Source organism: Oncorhynchus nerka, linkage group LG7 (genome assembly GCF_034236695.1).
Source record: "Oncorhynchus nerka isolate Pitt River linkage group LG7, Oner_Uvic_2.0, whole genome shotgun sequence".
Lineage (NCBI taxonomy): Eukaryota > Metazoa > Chordata > Actinopteri > Salmoniformes > Salmonidae > Oncorhynchus > Oncorhynchus nerka.
This window is the reverse complement of record NC_088402.1, coordinates 17728112-17756033: the sequence shown is the minus strand read 5'-3', so window position 1 is coordinate 17756033 and position 27922 is coordinate 17728112.

Below are 27922 nucleotides of genomic sequence, written 5' to 3'. Positions count from 1 at the left end.
TAAAGAGGAGTTTAGTGTTTAGGATTTTGAGTTTGGATTTGGACTCATGTCACACTTCAATCTAAACCTAAATCTAGACTATTACTGACCTGATTTGTTTGTGTTTGCGTGTGAGTGTGTGAGTGTGTGAGTGTGTGTGTGTGCGTATGTGTGTGTGTGTGTGTGTGTGTGTGTGTGTGTGTGTGTGTGTGTGTGTGTGTGTGTGTGTGTGTGTGTGCGTGCGTGTGTGGGTGTGTGAGTGCGTTGTGTGTGTGTGTGTGTATGTGTGTGTACTGTTCAGTCTCCTTCTCTGTCCAATTATAGATATTCGTCCACTAAAGAGGAACATTATGACATGTCAATATTATACTGCTACAGATTATACTGCTATAGATTATGTTGCTATAGATTGTACTGCTATAGATTATACTGCTACAGATTATACTGCTACAGATTATACTGCTATAGATTATACTACTATAGATTATACTGCTATAGATTATACTGCTACAGATTATACTGCTATAGATTATACTACTATAGATTATACTGCTATAGATTATACTACTATAGATTATACTGCTATAGATAACACACACATAGATTATACTGCTATAGAAAACACACCGCTATAGATAACACACTGATATAGATAACACACTGCTATAGATTATACTGCTATAGATTATACTGCTACAGATTATACTGCTATAGATAACACACTGCTATAGATTATACTGTTATAGATAACACACCGCTATATATTATACTGCTATAGATAACACACTGCCATAGATTATACTGCTAAAAATAACACACCGCTATAGATTATGTCACACTTCAATCAAAACCTAAATCTAGATTATTACCGACCTGATTTGTGTGTGAGTGTGTGTGTGTGTGCGTATGTGTGTGTGTGTGCGTATGTGTGTGTGTGTGTGTGCGTGTGTATGAGTGTGTGTGTGTGTGTGTGTGTGTGTGTGTGTGTGTGTGTGTGTTCGTGCGTTGTGTGTGTGTGTGTACTGTTCAGTCTCCTTCTCTGTCCAATTATAGATATTTGTCCACATAAGGGGAACATGATGTCGATATTATCTGCTACAGATTTTACTGCTACAGATTATACTGCTACAGATTATACTGCTATAGATTATATTGCTATAGATTATACTGCTATATATTATACTGCTATAGATAACACACCGCTATAGATTATACTGTTATAGATAACACACCGCTATAGATTCTACTGCTATAGATAACACACTGCTATAGATTATACTGTTATAGATAACACACCGCTATAGATTCTACTGCTATAGATAACACACTGCTATAGATTATACTGCTATAGATAACACACTGCCATAGATTATACTGCTATAGATAACACACCGCTATAGATTCTACTGCTATAGATAACACACTGCTATAGATTATACTGTTATAGATAACACACCGCTATAGATTATACTGTTATAGATAACACACCGCTATAGATTATACTGCTATAGATAACACACCGCTATAGATTCTACTGCTATAGATAACACACCGCTATAGATTCTACTGCTATAGATAACACACCACTATAGATTATACTGCTATAGATAACACACTGCCATAGATTCTACTGCTATAGATAACACACCACTATAGATTATACTGCTATAGATAACACACTACCATAGATTATACTGCTATAGATAACACACCACTATAGATTATACTGCTATAGATAACACACTACCATAGATTATACTGCTATAGATAACACACCGCTATAGATAACACACTACCATAGATTATACTGCTATAGATAACACACCACTATAGATTATACTGCTATATATAACACACCGCTATAGATAACACACCACTATAGATTATACTGCTGCAGATAAAACACTGTTATAGATAACACACTGTTATAGATAACACACTGCTATAGATAACCCACTGTTATAGATAACACACTGTTATAGATAACACACTGCTATAGATAACCCACTGTTATAGATAAAACACTGTTATAGATAACACACTGTTATAGATAACACACTGCTATAGATAACCCACTGTTATAGATAACACACTGTTATAGATAACCCACTGTTATAGATAACACACTGTTATAGATAACACACTGTTATAGGTAACACACTGCTATAGATAACACACTGCTAAAGATAACACACTGTTATAGGTAACACACTGTTATAGGTAACACACTGCTATAGATAACACACTGCTAAAGATAACACACTGTTATAGATAACACACTGTTATAGATAACCCACTGTTATAGATAACCCACTGTTATAGATAACACACTGTTATAGATAACACACTGTTATAGATAACACACTGTTATAGATAACACACTGTTATAGGTAACACACTGCTATAGATAACACACTGCTAAAGATAACACACTGTTATAGATAACACACTGTTATAGGTAACACACTGCTATAGATAACACACTGCTAAAGATAACACACTGTTATAGATAACACACTGTTATAGATAACACACTGTTATAGGTAACACACTGCTATAGATAACACACTGCTAAAGATAACACACTGTTATAGATAACACACTGTTATAGATAACACACTGCAAAAGACAACACACTGTTATAGGTAACACACTGATATAGATAACACAGTGTTATAGATAACACACTGATATAGATAACACACTGTTATAGATAACACACTGATATAGATAACACACTGTTATAGATAACACACTGTTATAGATAACACACTGTTATAGATAACACACTGATATAGATAACACACTGTTATAGATAACACACTGATATAGATAACACACTGTTATAGATAACACACTGCAAAAGACAACACACTGTTATAGGTAACACACTGTTATAGATAACACACTGATATAGATAACACACTGTTATAGATAACACACTGATATAGATAACACACTGTTATAGATAACACACTGCAAAAGACAACACACTGTTATAGGTAACACACTGCTAAAGATAACACAGTGTTATATATAACACACTGCTAAAGATAACACACTGTTATAGGTAATACACCTCTAAAGATAACACACTGTTATAGATAACACACTGCTAAAGATAACACACTGTTATAGATAACACACTGCTATAGATAATACTGCTATAGATAACACACTGCTATAGAAAACACACTGATATAGATTATACTGCTATAGGTAACACACCACTATAGATAACACACTGCTATAGATAACAAAATGATATAGATAACACACTGCTGTAAATAACACACTGCATTAGAAAACACACCGCTATAGGTAACACACCGCTATCGATACCACACTGCTATAGATACCACACTGCTATAGATAACACGCTGCTCGAGACAACACACTGCTATAGATAACACACTGCATTAGTTAACACACTGCTATAGATAACACACTGCTATAGAAAACACACTGCATTAGTTAACACACTGCTATAGATAACACACTGCTATAGAAAACACACTGCATTAGTTAACACACTGCTATAGATAACACACTGCTATAGAAAACACACCGCTATAGAAAACACACCGCTATAGATAACTAGCTGCTATAGAAAACATACTGCTATAGATTATACTGCTATAGATAAGACACTGATATAGATAACACACTGATATAGATAACACACTGCTATAGATAACACACTGCCACAGATTAAACTGCAATAGATAACACACTCCTATAGATAACACATAGCTATAGATAACACACTGCCATAGATTAAACTGCTATAGATAACACACTGCCATAGATTATACTGCTATAGATAACACACTGCCATAGATTATACTGCTATAGATAACACATTGCTAAAGAAAACACACTGATATAGATTATACTGCTATAGGTAACACACCACTATAGATAACACACTGCTATAGATAACACAATGATATAGATAACACACTGCTGTAAATAACACACTGCATTAGAAAACACACCGCTATAGGTAACACACCGCTATCGATACCACACTGCTATAGATACCACACTGCTATAGATAACACGCTGCTCGAGACAACACACTGCTATAGTTAACACACTGCTATAAATAACACACTGCATTAGATAACACACTGCTATAGAAAACACACTGCATTAGTTAACACACTGCTATAGATAACACACTGCATTAGTTAACACACTGCTATAGATAACACACTGCTATAGAAAACACACTGCTATAGAAAACACACTGCTATAGATTACACCCTGCTATAGATACCACACTGCTATAGATACCACACTGCTATAGAAAACACACTGCAATAGATAACACGCTGCTATAGAAAACATACTGCTATAGATTATACTGCTATAGATAACACACTTCTACAGATAACATACAGCTATAGATTATACAGCTATAGATAACACACTGCTATAGAAAACATACTGCTATAGATTATACTGCTATAGATAACACACTGATATAGATAACACACTGCTATAGATAACACACCGCTATAGATTATACTGTTATAGATAACACACCACTATAGATTATACTGCTATAGATAACACACTGCCATAGATTAAACTGCTATAGATAACACACCGCTATAGATTCTACTGCTATAGATAACACACCGCTATAGATTCTACTGCTATAGATAACACACCACTATAGATTATACTGCTATAGATAACACACTGCCATAGATTCTACTGCTATAGAATACACACTACCATAGATTATACTGCTATAGATAACACACCACTATAGATTATACTGCTATAGATAACACACTACCATAGATTATACTGCTATAGATAACACACTGCTATAGAAAACATACTGCTATAGATAACACACTGATATAGATAACACACTGCTATAGATAACACACTGCCATAGATAACACACTGCTATAGATAACACACTGCTATAGATAACACACTCCTATAGATAACACACTGATATAGATAACACACTGCTATAGATTCTACTGCTATAGATAACACACTGCCATAGATTAAACTGCTATAGATAACACACTGCTATAGATAACACACTGCTATAGATAACACACTGCCATAGATTCTACTGCTATAGATTTTATTTTATTTATTTATTTCACCTTTATTTAACCAGGTAAGCAAGTTGAGAACAAGTTCTCATTTACAATTGCGACCTGGCCAAGATAAAGCAAAGCAGTTCGACACATACAACGACACAGAGTTACACATGGAGTAAAACAAACATACAGTCAATAATACAGTAAAAAAAACAAAAAACAAAAAAACAAGTCTATATACAATGTGAGCAAATTAGGTGAGAAGGGAGGTAAAGGCAAAAAAGGCCATGGTGGCAAAGTAAATACAATATAGCAAGTAAAACACTGGAATGGTAGTATTGCAATGGAAGAATGTGCAAAGTAGAAATAAAAATAATGGGGTGCAAAGGAGCAAAATAAATAAATAAATTAAATACAGTTGGGAAAGAGGTAGTTGTTTGGGCTAAATTATAGGTGGGCTATGTACAGGTGCAGTAATCTGTAAGATGCTCTGACAGTTGGTGCTTAAAGCTAGTGAGGGAGATAAGTGTTTCCAATTTAAGAGATTTTTGTAGTTCGTTCCAGTCATTGGCAGCAGAGAACTGGAAGGAGAGGCGGCCAAAGAAAGAATTGGTTTTGGGGTGACTAGAGAGATATACCTGCTGGAGCGTGTGCTACAGGTGGGAGATGCTATGGTGACCAGCGAGCTGAGATAAGGGGGACTTTACCTAGCAGGGTCTTGTAGATGACATGGAGCCAGTGGGTTTGGCGACGAGTATGAAGCGAGGGCCAGCCAACGAGAGCGTACAGGTCGCAATGGTGGGTAGTATATGGGGCTTTGGTGACAAAACGGATAGCACTGTGATAGACTGCATCCAATTTGTTGAGTAGGGTATTGGAGGCTATTTTGTAAATGACATCGCCAAAGTCGAGGATTGGTAGGATGGTCAATTTTACAAGGGTATGTTTGGCAGCATGAGTGAAGGATGCTTTGTTGCGAAATAGGAAGCCAATTCTAGATTTAACTTTGGATTGGAGATGTTTGATATGGGTCTGGAAGGAGAGTTTACAGTCTAACCAGACACCTAAGTATTTGTAGTTGTCCACGTATTCTATAACACACCACTATAGATTATACTGCTATAGATAACACACTACCATAGATTATACTGCTATAGATAACACACCGCTATATATAACACACTGTTATAGATTATACTGCTAAAGATAACACACTGCTATAGATTATACTGCTAAAGATAAAACACTGTTATAGATAACACACTGTTATAGATTCTACTGCTATAGATAACACACCGCTATAGATTATACTGCTATAGATAACACACCGCTATAGATTCTACTGCTATAGATAACACACCGCTATAGATTATACTGTTATAGATAACACACCGCTATAGATTCTACTGCTATAGATAACACACCACTATAGATTATACTGCTATAGATAACACACCGCTATAGATTCTACTGCTATAGATAACACACCACTATAGATTATACTGCTATAGATAACACACTGCCATAGATTCTACTGCTATAGATAACACACCACTATAGATTATACTGCTATAGATAACACACTGCTATAGATTCTACTGCTATAGATAACACACCGCTATAGATTATACTGCTATAGATAACACACCGCTATAGATTCTACTCCTATAGATAACACACTGCTATAGATTATACTGTTATAGATAACACACCGCTATAGATTCTACTGCTATAGATAACACACTGCTATAGATTATACTGCTATAGATAACACACTGCCATAGATTATACTGCTATAGATAACACACCGCTATAGATTCTACTGCTATAGATAACACACTGCTATAGATTATACTGCTATAGATAACACACTGCTATAGATTATACTGTTATAGATAACACACCGCTATAGATTCTACTGCTATAGATAACACACTGCTATAGATTATACTGCTATAGATAACACACTGCCATAGATTATACTGCTATAGATAACACACCGCTATAGATTCTACTGCTATAGATAACACACCACTATAGATTATACTGCTATAGATAACACACTGCTATAGATGCTACTGCTATAGATAACACACCACTATAGATTATACTGCTATAGATAACACACTGCCAAAGATACTGCTATAGATAACACACCGCTATAGATTCTACTGCTATAGATAACACACCACTATAGATTATACTGCTATAGATAACACACTGCCATAGATTAAACTGCTATAGATAACACACCGCTATAGATTCTACTGCTATAGATAACACACCGCTATAGATTCTACTGCTATAGATAACACACCGCTATAGATTATACTGTTATAGATAACACACCGCTATAGATTCTACTGCTATAGATAACACACCACTATAGATTATACTGCTATAGATAACACACTGCCATAGATTCTACTGCTATAGATAACACACTACCATAGATTATACTGCTATAGGTAACACACCACTATAGATTATACTGCTATAGATAACACACTGCCATAGATTCTACTGCTATAGATAACACACTACCATAGATTATACTGCTATAGATAACACACCACTATAGATTATACTGCTATAGATAACACACTACCATAGATTATACTGCTATAGATAACACACTTCTATAGATAACACACTCCTATAGATAACACACTGATATAGATAACACACTGCTATAGATTCTACTGCTATAGATAACACACTGCCATAGATTAAACTGCTATAGATAACACACTGCTATAGATAACACACTGCTATAGATAACACACTGCCATAGATTCTACTGCTATAGATAACACACCACTATAGATTATACTGCTATAGATAACACACTACCATAGATTATACTGCTATAGATAACACACCGCTATATATAACACACTGTTATAGATTATACTGCTGCAGATAACACACTGCTATAGATTATACTGCTAAAGATAAAACACTGTTATAGATAACATACTGCCATATATTATACTGCTATAGATAACACACTTCTATAGATAACACACTCCTATAGATAACACACTGCTATAGATAACACACTGCTATAGATTCTACTGCTATAGATAACACACCGCTATAGATTATACTGCTATAGATAACACACCGCTATAGATTCTACTGCTATAGATAACACACCGCTATAGATTCTACTGCTATAGATAACACACCACTATAGATTATACTGCTATAGATAACACACTGCCATAGATTCTACTGCTATAGATAACACACCACTATAGATTATACTGCTATAGATAACACACTACCATAGATTATACTGCTATAGATAACACACCACTATAGATTATACTGCTAAAGATAACACACTACCATAGATTATACTGCTATAGATAACACACCACTATAGATTATACTGCTATAGATAACACACTACCATAGATTATACTGCTATAGATAACACACCACTATAGATTATACTGCTATAGATAACACACTACCATAGATTATACTGCTATAGATAACACACTACCATAGATTATACTGCTATAGATAACACACCACTATAGATTATACTGCTGCAGATAAAACACTGTTATAGATAACACACTGTTATAGATAACACACTGCTATAGATAACACACTGCTATAGATAACACACTGTTATAGATAACACACTGCTATAGATAACACACTGTTATAGATACCACTGTTATAGATAACACACTGCTATATATAACACACTGCTATAGATAACACACTGTTATAGATAACACACTGCTATAGATAAAACACTGCTATAGATAACACACTGTTATAGATAACACACTGTTATAGATAACACACTGCTATAGATAACACACTGTTATAGATAACACACTGCTATAGATAACACACTGTTATAGATAACACACTGCTATAGATAACACACTGCTATAGATAAAACACTGTTATAGATAACACACTGCTATAGATAACACACTGTTATAGATAACACACTGCTATAGATAACACACTACCATAGATTATACTGCTGCAGATAAAACACTGTTATAGATAACACACTGTTATAGATAACACACTGTTATAGGTAACACACTGCTATAGATAACACACTGCTAAAGATAACACACTGTTATAGATAACACACTGTTATAGATAACACACTGCAAAAGACAACACACTGTTATAGGTAACACACTGCTAAAGATAACACAGTGTTATATATAACACACTGCTAAAGATAACACACTGTTATAGGTAATGCACCTCTAAAGATAACACACTGTTATAGATAACACACTGCTAAAGATAACACACTGTTATAGATAACACACTGCTATAGATAACACACTGCTATAGAAAACACACCGCTATAGAAAACACACCGCTATAGTTAACTAGCTGCTATAGAAAACATACTGCTATAGATTATACTGCTATAGATAAGACACTGATATAGATAACACACTGATATAGATAACACACTGCTATAGATAACACACTGCCACAGATTAAACTGCAATAGATAACACACTCCTATAGATAACACATAGCTATAGATAACACACTGCCATAGATTAAACTGCTATAGATAACACACTGCCATAGATTATACTGCTATAGATAACACACTGCCATAGATTATACTGCTATAGATAACACATTGCTAAAGAAAACACACTGATATAGATTATACTGCTATAGGTAACACACCACTATAGATAACACACTGCTATAGATAACACAATGATATAGATAACACACTGCTGTAAATAACACACTGCATTAGAAAACACACCGCTATAGGTAACACACCGCTATCGATACCACACTGCTATAGATACCACACTGCTATAGATAACACGCTGCTCGAGACAACACACTGCTATAGTTAACACACTGCTATAAATAACACACTGCATTAGATAACACACTGCTATAGAAAACACACTGCATTAGTTAACACACTGCTATAGATAACACACTGCATTAGTTAACACACTGCTATAGATAACACACTGCTATAGAAAACACACTGCTATAGAAAACACACTGCTATAGAAAACACACTGCTATAGATTACACCCTGCTATAGATACCACACTGCTATAGATACCACACTGCTATAGAAAACACACTGCAATAGATAACACGCTGCTATAGAAAACATACTGCTATAGATTATACTGCTATAGATAACACACTTCTACAGATAACATACAGCTATAGATTATACTGCTATAGATAACACACTGCTATAGATAACACACCGCTATAGATAACACACTGATATAGATAACACGCTGCTATAGAAAACATACTGCTATAGATTATACTGCTATAGATAACATGCTTCTACAGATAACACACAGCTATAGATTATACTGCTATAGATAACACACTGCTATAGATAACACACTGCTATAAATAACACACTGCTATAAATAACACACTGCTATAGATAACACACTGCTATAGATAACACGCTGCTATAGAAAACATACTGCTATAGATTATACTGCTATAGATAACACTCTTCTACAGATAACACACAGCTATAGATTATACTGCTATAGATAACCCACTGCTATAGAAAACACACCACTATAAATAACACACTGCTACAAATAACACACTGCATTAGTTAACACACTGCTATAGATAACACACTGCCACAGATTAAACTGCAATAGATAACACACTCCTATAGATAACACATAGCTATAGATAACACACTGCCATAGATTAAACTGCTATAGATAACACACTGCCATAGATACCACACTGCTATAGAAAACACACTGCAATAGATAACACGCTGCTATAGAAAACATACTGCTATAGATTATACTGCTATAGATAACACACTTCTACAGATAACATACAGCTATAGATTATACTGCTATAGATAACACACTGCTATAGAAAACATACTGCTATAGATTATACTGCTATAGATAACACACTGATATAGATAACACACTGCTATAGATAACACACCGCTATAGATAACACACTGATATAGATAACACGCTGCTATAGAAAACATACTGCTATAGATTATACTGCTATAGATAACACGCTTCTACAGATAACACACAGCTATAGATTATACTGCTATAGATAACACACTGCTATAGATAACACACTGTTATAGATAACACACTGTTATAGGTAACACACTGCTATAGATAACACACTGCTAAAGATAACACACTGTTATAGATAACACACTGTTATAGATAACACACTGCAAAAGACAACACACTGTTATAGGTAACACACTGCTAAACATAACACAGTGTTATATATAACACACTGCTAAAGATAACACACTGTTATAGGTAATACACCTCTAAAGATAACACACTGTTATAGATAACACACTGCTAAAGATAACACACTGTTATAGATAACACACTGCTATAGATAACACACTGCTATAGAAAACACACCGCTATAGAAAACACACCGCTATAGTTAACTAGCTGCTATAGAAAACATACTGCTATAGATTATACTGCTATAGATAAGACACTGATATAGATAACACACTGATATAGATAACACACTGCTATAGATAACACACTGCCACAGATTAAACTGCAATAGATAACACACTCCTATAGATAACACATAGCTATAGATAACACACTGCCATAGATTAAACTGCTATAGATAACACACTGCCATAGATTATACTGCTATAGATAACACACTGCCATAGATTATACTGCTATAGATAACACATTGCTAAAGAAAACACACTGATATAGATTATACTGCTATAGGTAACACACCACTATAGATAACACACTGCTATAGATAACACAATGATATAGATAACACACTGCTGTAAATAACACACTGCATTAGAAAACACACCGCTATAGGTAACACACTGCTATAGATACCACACTGCTATAGATAACACGCTGCTCGAGACAACACACTGCTATAGTTAACACACTGCTATAAATAACACACTGCATTAGATAACACACTGCTATAGAAAACACACTGCATTAGTTAACACACTGCTATAGATAACACACTGCATTAGTTAACACACTGCTATAGATAACACACTGCTATAGAAAACACACTGCTATAGAAAACACACTGCTATAGAAAACACACTGCTATAGATTACACCCTGCTATAGATACCACACTGCTATAGATACCACACTGCTATAGAAAACACACTGCAATAGATAACACGCTGCTATAGAAAACATACTGCTATAGATTATACTGCTATAGATAACACACTTCTACAGATAACATACAGCTATAGATTATACTGCTATAGATAACACACTGCTATAGAAAACATACTGCTATAGATTATACTGCTATAGATAACACACTGATATAGATAACACACTGCTATAGATAACACACCGCTATAGATAACACACTGATATAGATAACACGCTGCTATAGAAAACATACTGCTATAGATTATACTGCTATAGATAACACGCTTCTACAGATAACACACAGCTATAGATTATACTGCTATAGATAACACACTGCTATAGATAACACACTGCTATAAATAACACACTGCTATAAATAACACACTGCTATAGATAACACACTGCTATAGATAACACGCTGCTATAGAAAACATACTGCTATAGATTATACTGCTATAGATAACACTCTTCTACAGATAACACACAGCTATAGATTATACTGCTATAGATAACCCACTGCTATAGAAAACACACCACTATAAATAACACACTGCTACAAATAACACACTGCATTAGTTAACACACTGCTATAGATAACACACGGCTATAGAAAACACACGGCTATAGAAAACACACCGCTATAGATAACACGCAGCTATAGAAAACATACTGCTATAGATTATACTGCTATAGATAACACACTGATATAGAGAACACACTGCTATAGATAACACGCTGTCATAGATTAAACTGCAATAGATAACACACTCCTATAGATAACACATTGCTATAGATAACACAATGCCATAGATTAAACTAGTATAGATAACACACTGCTATAGAAAACACACTGATATAGATTATACTTCTATAGATAACACATTGCTATAGAAAACACACTGATATAGATTATACTGCTATAGGTAACACACCACTATAGATAACACACTGCTATAGATAACACAATGATATAGTTAACACACTGCTGTAAATAACACACTGCATTAGATAACACACTGCTATAGAAAACACACTGCATTAGTTAACACACTGCTATAGATAACACACTGCTATAGAAAACACACTGCTATAGATTACACACTGCTATAGATACCACACTGCTATAGATACCACACTGCTATAGAAAACACACTGCTATAGATAACACGCTGCTATAGAAAACATACTGCTATAGATTATACTGCTATAGATAACACGCTTCTACAGATAACACACAGCTATAGATTATACTGCTATAGATAACACACTGCTATAGAAAACATACTGCTATAGATTATACTGCTATAGATAACACACTGCTATAGATAACACGCTGCTATAGAAAACATACTGCTATAGATTATACTGCTATAGATAACACGCTTCTACAGATAACACACAGCTATAGATTATACTGCTATAGATAACCCACTGCTATAGATAACACACTGCTATAAATAACACACTGCATTAGATAACACACTGCATTAGTTAACACACTGCTATAGATAACACACTGCTATAGAAAACACACTGCATTAGTTAACACACTGCTATAGATAACACACTGCTATAGAAAACACACCGCTATAGAAAACACACCGCTATAGATAACTAGCTGCTATAGAAAACATACTGCTATAGATTATACTGCTATAGATAACACACTGATATAGATAACACACTGCTATAGATAACACACTGCCACAGATTAAACTGCAATAGATAACACACTCCTATAGATAACACACTGTTATAGGTAATACACTGATACAGATAACACATTGCTATAGATAACACACTGCCATAGATTATACTGCTATAGATAACACACTGCTATAGAAAACACACTGATATGGATTATACTGCTATAGGTAACACACTGCTATAGATAACACATTGCTATAGATAACACACTGCCATAGATTATACTGCTATAGATAACACACTGCTATAGAAAACACACTGATATAGATTATACTGCTATAGGTAACACACTGCTATAGATAACACATTGCTATAGATAACACACTGCCATAGATTATACTGCTATAGATAACAAACTGCTATAGAAAACACACTGATATAGATTATACTGCTATAGGTAACACACTGCTATAGATAACACATTGCTATAGATAACACACTGCCATAGATTATACTGCTATAGATAACACACTGCCATAGATTATACTGCTATAGAAATAACACTGCCATAGATTATACTGCTATAGATAACACACTGCTATAGAAAACACACTGATATAGATTATACTGCTATAGGCAACACACCACTATAGATAACACACTGCTATAGATAACACAATGATATAGATAACACACTGCTGTAAATAACACACTGCATTAGAAAACACACCGCTATAGGTAACACACCGCTATCGATACCACACTGCTATAGATACCACACTGCTATAGATAACACGCTGCTCGAGACAACACACTGCTATAAATAACACACTGCATTAGATAACACACTGCATTAGTTAACACACTGCTATAGATAACACACTGCTATAGAAAACACACTGCATTAGTTAACACACTGCTATAGATAAAACACTGCTATAGAAAACACACTGCATTAGTTAACACACTGCTATAGATAACACACTGCTATAGAAAACACACTGCATTAGTTAACACACTGCCATAGATAACACACTGCTATAGAAAACACACCGCTATAGAAAACACACCGCTATAGATAACTAGCTGCTATAGAAAACATACTGCTATAGATTATACTGCTATAGATAACACACTGATATAGATAACACACTGCTATAGATAACACACTGCCACAGATTAAACTGCAATAGATAACACACTGCTATAGATAACACACTGCTATAGATAACACACTGCCATAGATTCTACTGCTATAGATAACACACCACTATAGATTATACTGCTATAGATAACACATTATACTGCTATAGATAACACACTGCTATATATTATAGATTACTGCTGCAGATAACACACTGCTATAGATTATACTGCTAAAGATAAAACACTGTTATAGATAACATACTGCCATATATTATACTGCTATAGATAACACACTTCTATAGATAACACACTCCTATAGATAACACACTGCTATAGATAACACACTGCTATAGATTCTACTGCTATAGATAACACACCGCTATAGATTATACTGCTATAGATAACACACCGCTATAGATTCTACTGCTATAGATAACACACCGCTATAGATTCTACTGCTATAGATAACACACCACTATAGATTATACTGCTATAGATAACACACTGCCATAGATTCTACTGCTATAGATAACACACCACTATAGATTATACTGCTATAGATAACACACTACCATAGATTATACTGCTATAGATAACACACCGCTATAGATAACACACTACCATAGATTATACTGCTATAGATAACACACCACTATAGATTATACTGCTGCAGATAAAACACTGCTATAGATAACACACTGTTATAGATAACACACTGTTATAGGTAACACACTGCTATAGATAACACACTGCAAAAGATAACACACTGTTATAGATAACACACTGTTATAGATAACACACTGCAAAAGACAACACACTGTTATAGGTAACACACTGCTAAAGATAACACAGTGTTATATATAACACACTGCTAAAGATAACACACTGTTATAGGTAATACACCTCTAAAGATAACACACTGTTATAGATAACACACTGCTAAAGATAACACACTGTTATAGATAACACACTGCTATAGATAATACTGCTATAGATAACACACTGCTATAGAAAACACACTGATATAGATTATACTGCTATAGGTAACACACCACTATAGATAACACACTGCTATAGATAACACAATGATATAGATAACACACTGCTGTAAATAACACACTGCATTAGAAAACACACCGATAAACACACCGCTATCGATACCACACTGCTATAGATACCACACTGCTATAGATAACACGCTGCTCGAGACAACACACTGCTATAGATAACACACTGCATTAGTTAACACACTGCTATAGATAACACACTGCTATAGAAAACACACTGCATTAGTTAACACACTGCTATAGATAACACACTGCTATAGAAAACACACTGCATTAGTTAACACACTGCTATAGATAACACACTGCTATAGAAAACACACCGCTATAGAAAACACACCGCTATAGATAACTAGCTGCTATAGAAAACATACTGCTATAGATTATACTGCTATAGATAAGACACTGATATAGATAACACACTGATATAGATAACACACTGCTATAGATAACACACTGCCACAGATTAAACTGCAATAGATAACACACTCCTATAGATAACACATAGCTATAGATAACACACTGCCATAGATTAAACTGCTATAGATAACACACTGCCATAGATTATACTGCTATAGATAACACACTGCCATAGATTATACTGCTATAGATAACACATTGCTAAAGAAAACACACTGATATAGATTATACTGCTATAGGTAACACACCACAATGATATAGATAACACACTGCTGTAAATAACACACTGCATTAGAAAACACACCGCTATAGGTAACACACCGCTATAGATACCACACTGCTATAGATACCACACTGCTATAGATAACACGCTGCTCGAGACAACACACTGCTATAGTTAACACACTGCTATAAATAACACACTGCATTAGATAACACACTGCTATAGAAAACACACTGCATTAGTTAACACACTGCTATAGATAACACACTGCATTAGTTAACACACTGCTATAGATAACACACTGCTATAGAAAACACACTGCTATAGAAAACACACTGCTATAGAAAACACACTGCTATAGATTACACCCTGCTATAGATACCACACTGCTATAGATACCACACTGCTATAGAAAACACACTGCAATAGATAACACGCTGCTATAGAAAACATACTGCTATAGATTATACTGCTATAGATAACATTCTACAGATAACATACAGCTATAGATTATACTGCTATAGATAACACACTGCTATAGAAAACATACTGCTATAGATTATACTGCTATAGATAACACACTGATATAGATAACACACTGCTATAGATAACACACCGCTATAGATAACACACTGATATAGATAACACGCTGCTATAGAAAACATACTGCTATAGATTATACTGCTATAGATAACACGCTTCTACAGATAACACACAGCTATAGATTATACTGCTATAGATAACCCACTGCTATAGATAACACACTGCTATAAATAACACACTGCTATAAATAACACACTGCTATAGATAACACACTGCTATAGATAACACGCTGCTATAGAAAACATACTGCTATAGATTATACTGCTATAGATAACACTCTTCTACAGATAACACACAGCTATAGATTATACTGCTATAGATAACCCACTGCTATAGAAAACACACCACTATAAATAACACACTGCTATAAATAACACACTGCATTAGTTAACACACTGCTATAGATAACACACGGCTATAGAAAACACACCGCTATAGAAAACACACCGCTATAGATAACACGCAGCTATAGAAAACATACTGCTATAGATTATACTGCTATAGATAACACACTGATATAGAGAACACACTACTATAGATAACACGCTGTCATAGATTAAACTGCAATAGATAACACACTCCTATAGATAACACATTGCTATAGATAACACAATGCCATAGATTAAACTAGTATAGATAACACACTGCTATAGAAAACACACTGATATAGATTATACTTCTATAGATAACACATTGCTATAGAAAACACACTGATATAGATTATACTGCTATAGGTAACACACCACTATAGATAACACACTGCTATAGATAACACAATGATATAGATAACACACTGCTGTAAATAACACACTGCATTAGATAACACACTGCTATAGAAAACACACTGCATTAGTTAACACACTGCTATAGATAACACACTGCTATAGAAAACACACTGCTATAGATTACACACTGCTATAGATACCACACTGCTATAGATACCACACTGCTATAGAAAACACACTGCTATAGATAACACGCTGCTATAGAAAACATACTGCTATAGATTATACTGCTATAGATAACACGCTTCTACAGATAACACACAGCTATAGATTATACTGCTATAGATAACACACTGCTATAGAAAACATACTGCTATAGATTATACTGCTATAGATAACACACTGCTATAGATAACACGCTGCTATAGAAAACATACTGCTATAGATTATACTGCTATAGATAACACGCTTCTACAGATAACACACAGCTATAGATTATACTGCTATAGATAACCCACTGCTATAGATAACACACTGCTATAAATAACACACTGCATTAGATAACACACTGCATTAGTTAACACACTGCTATAGATAACACACTGCTATAGAAAACACACTGCATTAGTTAACACACTGCTATAGATAACACACTGCTATAGAAAACACACCGCTATAGAAAACACACCGCTATAGATAACTAGCTGCTATAGAAAACATACTGCTATAGATTATACTGCTATAGATAACACACTGATATAGATAACACACTGCTATAGATAACACACTGCCACAGATTAAACTGCAATAGATAACACACTCCTATAGATAACACACTGTTATAGGTAATACACTGCTACAGATAACACATTGCTATAGATAACACACTGCCATAGATTATACTGCTATAGATAACACACTGCTATAGAAAACACACTGATATGGATTATACTGCTATAGGTAACACACTGCTATAGATAACACATTGCTATAGATAACACACTGCCATAGATTATACTGCTATAGATAACACACTGCTATAGAAAACACACTGATATGGATTATACTGCTATAGGTAACACACTGCTATAGATAACACATTGCTATAGATAACACACTGCCATAGATTATACTGCTATAGATAACACACTGCTATAGAAAACACACTGATATAGATTATACTGCTATAGGTAACACACTGCTATAGATAACACATTGCTATAGATAACACACTGCCATAGATTATACTGCTATAGATAACAAACTGCTATAGAAAACACACTGATATAGATTATACTGCTATAGATAACACACCGCTATAGATAACACACTGATATAGATAACACGCTGCTATAGAAAACATACTGCTATAGATTATACTGCTATAGATAACACGCTTCTACAGATAACACACAGCTATAGATTATACTGCTATAGATAACCCACTGCTATAGATAACACACTGCTATAAATAACACACTGCTATAAATAACACACTGCTATAGATAACACACTGCTATAGATAACACGCTGCTATAGAAAACATACTGCTATAGATTATACTGCTATAGATAACACTCTTCTACAGATAACACACAGCTATAGATTATACTGCTATAGATAACCCACTGCTATAGAAAACACACCACTATAAATAACACACTGCTATAAATAACACACTGCATTAGATAACACACTGCTATAGATAACACACTGCTATAGAAAACACACACACTGCTTATAGAAAACACACTGCTATAGATAACACACTATAGCATACTGCTATAGATTATACTGCTATAGATAACACACTGCTATAGAGAACACACTGATATAGATAACACACTGATATAGATTAAACTGCAATAGATAACACACTCCACAGATATAGATAACACACTGCTATAGATAACACAATGCCATAGATTAAACTAGTATAGATAACACACTGCTATAGAAAACACACTGCCATAGATTATACTTCTATAGATAACACACTGCTATAGAAAACACACTGATATAGATTATACTGCTATAGGTAACACACCACTATAGATAACACACTGCTATAGATAACACACTGATATAGATAACACACTGCTATAGATAACACACTGCTTAGATAACACACTGCTATAGAAAACACACTGCTATAGATAACACACTGCTATAGATAACACACTGCTATAGAAAACACACTGCTATAGATTACACACTGCTATAGATACCACACTGCTATAGATAACACTGCTATAGAAAACACACTGCTATAGATAACACGCTGCTATAGAAAACATACTGCTATAGATTATACTGCTATAGATAACACGATAACACACAGCTATAGATTATACTGCTATAGATAACACACTGCTATAGATAACACACTGCTATAGAAAAACACACTGCTATTATACTGCTATAGATAACACACTGCTATAGAAAACACACTGCTATAGATAACACACAGCTATACTGCTATAGATAACCCACTGCTATAGATAACACACTGCTATAAATAACACACTGCATTAATAACACACTGCATTAGTTAACACACTGCTATAGATAACACACTGCTATAGAAAACACACTGCATTAGTTAACACACTGCTATAGATAACACACTGCTATAGAAAACACACGCTATAGAAAACACACCGCTATAGATAACTAGCTGCTATAGAAAACATACTGCTATAGATTATACTGCTATAGATAACACACTGATATAGATAACACACTGCTATAGATAACACACTGCCACAGATTAAACTGCAATAATAACACACTCCTATAGATAACACACTGCTATAGAAAACACACTGCAGATAACACATTGCTATAGATAACACACTGCCATAGATTATACTGCTATAGATAACACACTGCTATAGAAAACACACTGATATAGATAACACTGCTATAGAAAACACACTGCTATAGATAACACATTGCTATAGATAACACACTGCCATAGATTATACTGCTATAGATAACACACTGCTATAGATAAACACACTGATATGGATTATACTGCTATAGGTAACACACTGCTATAGATAACACATTGCTATAGATAACACACTGCCATAGATTATACTGCTATAGATAACACACTGCTATAGAAAACACACTGATATAGATTATACTGCTATAGAACACACTGCTATAGATAACACATTGCTATAGATAACACACTGCCATAGATTATACTGCTATAGATAACAAACTGCTATAGAAAACACACTGATATAGATTATACTGCACACTATAGATAACACACTGCTATAGATAACACACTGCTATAGAATACTATAGATAACTGCCACTGCTATAGATAACACACAGCTATAGATTATACTGCTATAGATAACACACTGCTATAGATAACACACTGATAGATAATACACTGCTATAGGCAACAACACACTGCTATAGATAACACACTGCTATAGATAACACAATGATATAGATAACACACTGCTATAGATTATACTGCATAGATAACACACTTCTATAGATAACACACAGCTATAGATTATACTGCTATAGATAACCCACTGCTATAGAAAACACACCACTATAAATAACACACTGCTATAAATAACACACTGCATTAGATAACACACTGCATTAGTTAACACACTGCTATAGATAACACACTGCTATAGAAAACACACTGCATTAGTTAACACACTGCTATAGATAACACACTGCTATAGAAAACACACTGCATTAGTTAACACACTGCCATAGATAACACACTGCTATAGAAAACACACCGCTATAGAAAACACACCGCTATAGATAACTAGCTGCTATAGAAAACATACTGCTATAGATTATACTGCTATAGATAACACACTGATATAGATAACACACTGCTATAGATAACACACTGCCACAGATTAAACTGCAATAGATAACACACTCCTATAGATAACACACTGTTATAGGTAATACACTGCTACAGATAACACATTGCTATAGATAACACACTGCCATAGATTATACTGCTATAGATAACACACTGCCATAGATTATACTGCTATAGATAACACACTGCCATAGATTATACTGCTATAGATAACACACTGCTATAGAAAACACACTGATATAGATTATACTGCTATAGGTAACACACTGCTATAGATAACACACTGCTATAGATAACACACTGCTATAGATAACACAATGATATAGATAACACACTGCTGTAAATATAATTACTGCTATTAGAAAACACACCGCTATAGATAACACACTGCTATAACACATAACACACTGCTATAGATTACACTGCTATAGATAACACACTGCTATAGATAACACACTGCTATAGATAACACACTGCTATAGATAACACACTGCTATAGATAACACACTGCTATAGATAACACACTGCTAGAAAACACACTGCATAGTTAACACACTGCTATAGATAACACACTGCTATAGATAACACACTGCTATAGATAACACACTGCATTAGATAACACACTGCTATAGATAATAACACACTGCTATAGATAACACACTGCTATAGATAACACACTGCTATAGATAACACACTGCTATAGATAACACACTGCTATAGATAACACACTGCTATAGATAACACACTGCACACTGCTATAGATAACACACTGCTATAATAACACACTGCTATAGATAACACACTGCATAGATAACACACTGCTATAGATAACACACTGCTATAGATAACACACTGCTATAGATAACACACTGCTATAGATAACACACTGCTATAGATAATACTGCTATAGATAACACACTGCTATAGAAAACACACTGCTATAGATTATACTGCTATAGATAACACACTGCTATAGATAACACACTGCTATAGATAACACACTGATATAGATAACACACTGCTATAGATAACACACTGCATAGACACACTATAGATAGATAACACACTGCTATAGATAATACTGCTATAGATAACACACTGCTATAGATAACACACTGCTATAGATAACACACTGATAACATTATACTGCTATAGATAACACACTGCTATAGATAACACACTGCATATAGATAACACACTGCTATAGATAACACACTGCTATAGAAAACACACTGCATTAGTTAACACACTGCTATAGATAACACACTGCTATAGAAAAACACACTGCTATAGATAACACACTGCTATAGATAACTAGCTGCTATAGAAAACACACTGCTATAGATTATACTGCTATAGATAACACACTGATATAGATAACACACTGATATAGATAACACACTGCTATAGATAACACACTGCCATAGATTAAACTGCAAAAGATAACACACTCCTATAGATAACACATTGCTATAGATAACACACTGCCATAGATTAAACTTCTATAGATAACACACTGCCATAGATTATACTTCTATAGATAACACACTGCCATAGATTATACTTCTATAGATAACACACTGCTATAGAAAACACACTGATATAGATTATACTGCTATAGGTAACACACCACTATAGATAACACACTGCTATAGATAACACAATGCTATAGATAACACACTGCTATAAATAACACACTGCATTAGAGAAAACACACCGCTATAGATAACACACTGCTATAGATAGTGCTATAGATTACACACTGCTATAGATAACACACTGCTATAGATAACACACTGCTATACAACACACTGAAACACTGCTATAGATTAACACACTGCTATAGATAACACACTGCTATAGAAAACACACTGCTATAGATAACACACTGCTATAGATAACACACTGCTATAGATAACACACTGCTATAGATAACACACTGCTATAGATAACACACTGCTATAGAAAACACACTATAGATTACACACTGCTATAGATAACACTGCTATAGATAACACACTGCTATAGATTAAACACACTGCACACTATAGATAACACTGCTATAGAAAACATACTGCTATAGATTATACTGCTATAGATAACACACTTCTAAGATAACACACTGCTATAGATTATACTGCTATAGATAACACACTGCTATAGAAAACACACTGCTATAGATTATACTGCTATAGATAACTGATATAGATAACACACTGCTATAGATAACACACTGCTATAGATAACACACTGCTATAGATAACACACTGCTATAGAAAACATACTGCTATAGATTATACTGCTATAGATAACACACTTCTACAGATAACACACAGCTATAGATTACACTGCTATAGATAACACACTGCTATAAATAACACACTGCTATAAATAACACACTGCTATAGATAACACACTGCTATAGATAACACGCTGCTATAGAAAACATACTGCTATAGATTATACTGCTATAGATAACACTCTTCTACAGATAACACACAGCTATAGATTATACTGCTATAGATAACCCACTGCTATAGAAAACACACCACTATAAATAACACACTGCTATAAATAACACACTGCATTAGATAACACACTGCATTAGTTAACACACTGCTATAGATAACACACTGCTATAGAAAACACACTGCATTAGTTAACACACTGCTATAGATAACACACTGCTATAGAAAACACACCGCTATAGAAAACACACCGCTATAGATAACTAGCTGCTATAGAAAACATACTGCTATAGATTATACTGCTATAGATAACACACTGATATAGATAACACACTGCTATAGATAACACACTGCCACAGATTAAACTGCAATAGATAACACACTCCTATAGATAACACACTGTTATAGGTAATACACTGCTACAGATAACACATTGCTATAGATAACACACTGCCATAGATTATACTGCTATAGATAACACACTGCTATAGAAAACACACTGATATGGATTATACTGCTATAGGTAACACACTGCTATAGATAACACATTGCTATAGATAACACACTGCCATAGATTATACTGCTATAGATAACACACTGCTATAGAAAACACACTGATATAGATTATACTGCTATAGGTAACACACTGCTATAGATAACACATTGCTATAGATAACACACTGCCATAGATTATACTGCTATAGATAACAAACTGCTATAGAAAACACACTGATATAGATTATACTGCTATAGGTAACACACTGCTATAGATAACACATTGCTATAGATAACACACTGCCATAGATTATACTGCTATAGATAACACACTGCCATAGATTATACTGCTATAGAAATAACACTGCCATAGATTATACTGCTATAGATAACACACTGCTATAGAAAACACACTGATATAGATTATACTGCTATAGGCAACACACCACTATAGATAACACACTGCTATAGATAACACAATGATATAGATAACACACTGCTGTAAATAACACACTGCATTAGAAAACACACCGCTATAGGTAACACACCGCTATCGATACCACACTGCTATAGATACCACACTGCTATAGATAACACGCTGCTCGAGACAACACACTGCTATAGATAACACACTGCTATAAATAACACACTGCATTAGATAACACACTGCATTAGTTAACACACTGCTATAGATAACACACTGCTATAGAAAACACACTGCATTAGTTAACACACTGCTATAGATAACACACTGCTATAGAAAACACACTGCATTAGTTAACACACTGCCATAGATAACACACTGCTATAGAAAACACACCGCTATAGAAAACACACCGCTATAGATAACTAGCTGCTATAGAAAACATACTGCTATAGATTATACTGCTATAGATAACACACTGATATAGATAACACACTGCTATAGATAACACACTGCCACAGATTAAACTGCAATAGATAACACACTCCTATAGATAACACACTGCTATAGATAACACACTGCCATAGATAACACATTGCTATAGATAACACACTGCCATAGATTAAACTGCTATAGATAACACACTGCCATAGATTAAACTGCTATAGATAACACACTGCCATAGATTATACTGCTATAGATAACACACTGCTAAAGAAAACACACTGATATAGATTATACTGCTATAGGTAACACACCACTATAGATAACACACTGCTATAGATAACACACTGCTATAGATAACACAATGATATAGATAACACACTGCTGTAAATAACACACTGCATTAGAAAACACACCGCTATAGGTAACACACCGCTATCGATACCACACTGCTATAGATACCACACTGCTATAGATACCACACTGCTATAGATAACACACTGCTCGAGACAACACACTGCTATAGATAACACACTGCTATAAATAACACACTGCATTAGATAACACACTGCTATAGAAAACACACTGCATTAGTTAACACACTGTTATAGATAACACACTGCTATAGATAACACACTGCTATAGATAACACACTGCATTAGTTAACACACTGTTATAGATAACACACTGTTATAGGTAACACACTGCTATAGATAACACACTGCTATAGATAACACACTGATAACACACTGTTATAGATAACACACTGTTATAGATAACACACTGCTAAAAGATAACACACTGTTATAGGTAACACACTGCTAAAGATAACACAGTGTTATATAAACACACTGCTAAAGATAACACACTGTTATAGGTAATACACCTCTAAAGATAACACACTGTTATAGATAACACACTGCTAAAGATAACACACTGTTATAGATAACACACTGCTATAGATAATACTGCTATAGATAACACACTGCTATAGAAAACACACTGATATAGATTATACTGCTATAGATAACACACTGTAACACACCACTATAGATAACACACTGCTATAGATAACACAATGATATAGATAACACACTGCTGTAAATAACACACTGCATTAGAAAACACACTGCTATAGATAACACACTGCTATAGATAACACACTGCTATAGATAACACACTGCTATAGATAACACGCTGCTATAGACAACACACTGCTATAGATAACACACTGCATTAGTTAACACACTGCTATAGATAACACACTGCTATAGATAACACACTGCTATAGTTAACACACTGCTATAGATAACACACTGCTATAGAAAACACACTGCATTAGTTAACACACTGCTATAGATAACACACTGCTATAGAAAACACACCGCTATAGAAAACACACCGCTATAGATAACTAGCTGCTATAGAAAACATACTGCTATAGATTATACTGCTATAGATAACACACTGATATAGATAACACACTGATATAGATAACACACTGCTATAGATAACACACTGCCACAGATTAAACTGCAATAGATAACACACTCCTATAGATAACACACTAGCTATAGATAACACACTGCCATAGATTAACACTGCTATAGATAACACACTGCCATAGATTATACTGCTATAGATAACACACTGCCATAGATTATACTGCTATAGATAACACATTGCTAAAGAAAACACACTGATATAGATTATACTGCTATAGATAACACACCACTATAGATAACACACTGCTATAGATAACACAATAGATATAGATAACACACTGCTGTAAATAACACACTGCATTAGAAAACACACCTGCTATAGGTAACACACTGCTATAGATACCACACTGCTATAGATAACACTGCTAACACACTGCTATAGTTAACACACTGCTATAAATAACACACTGCATTAGATAACACACTGCTATAGAAAACACACTGCATTAGTTAACACACTGCTATAGATAACACACTGCATTAGTTAACACACTGCTATAGATAACACACTGCTATAGAAAACACACTGCTATAGAAAACACTGCTATAGAAACACACTGCTATAGATTACACCCTGCTATAGATACCACACTGCTATAGATAACACACACTGCTATAGAAAACACACTGCTATA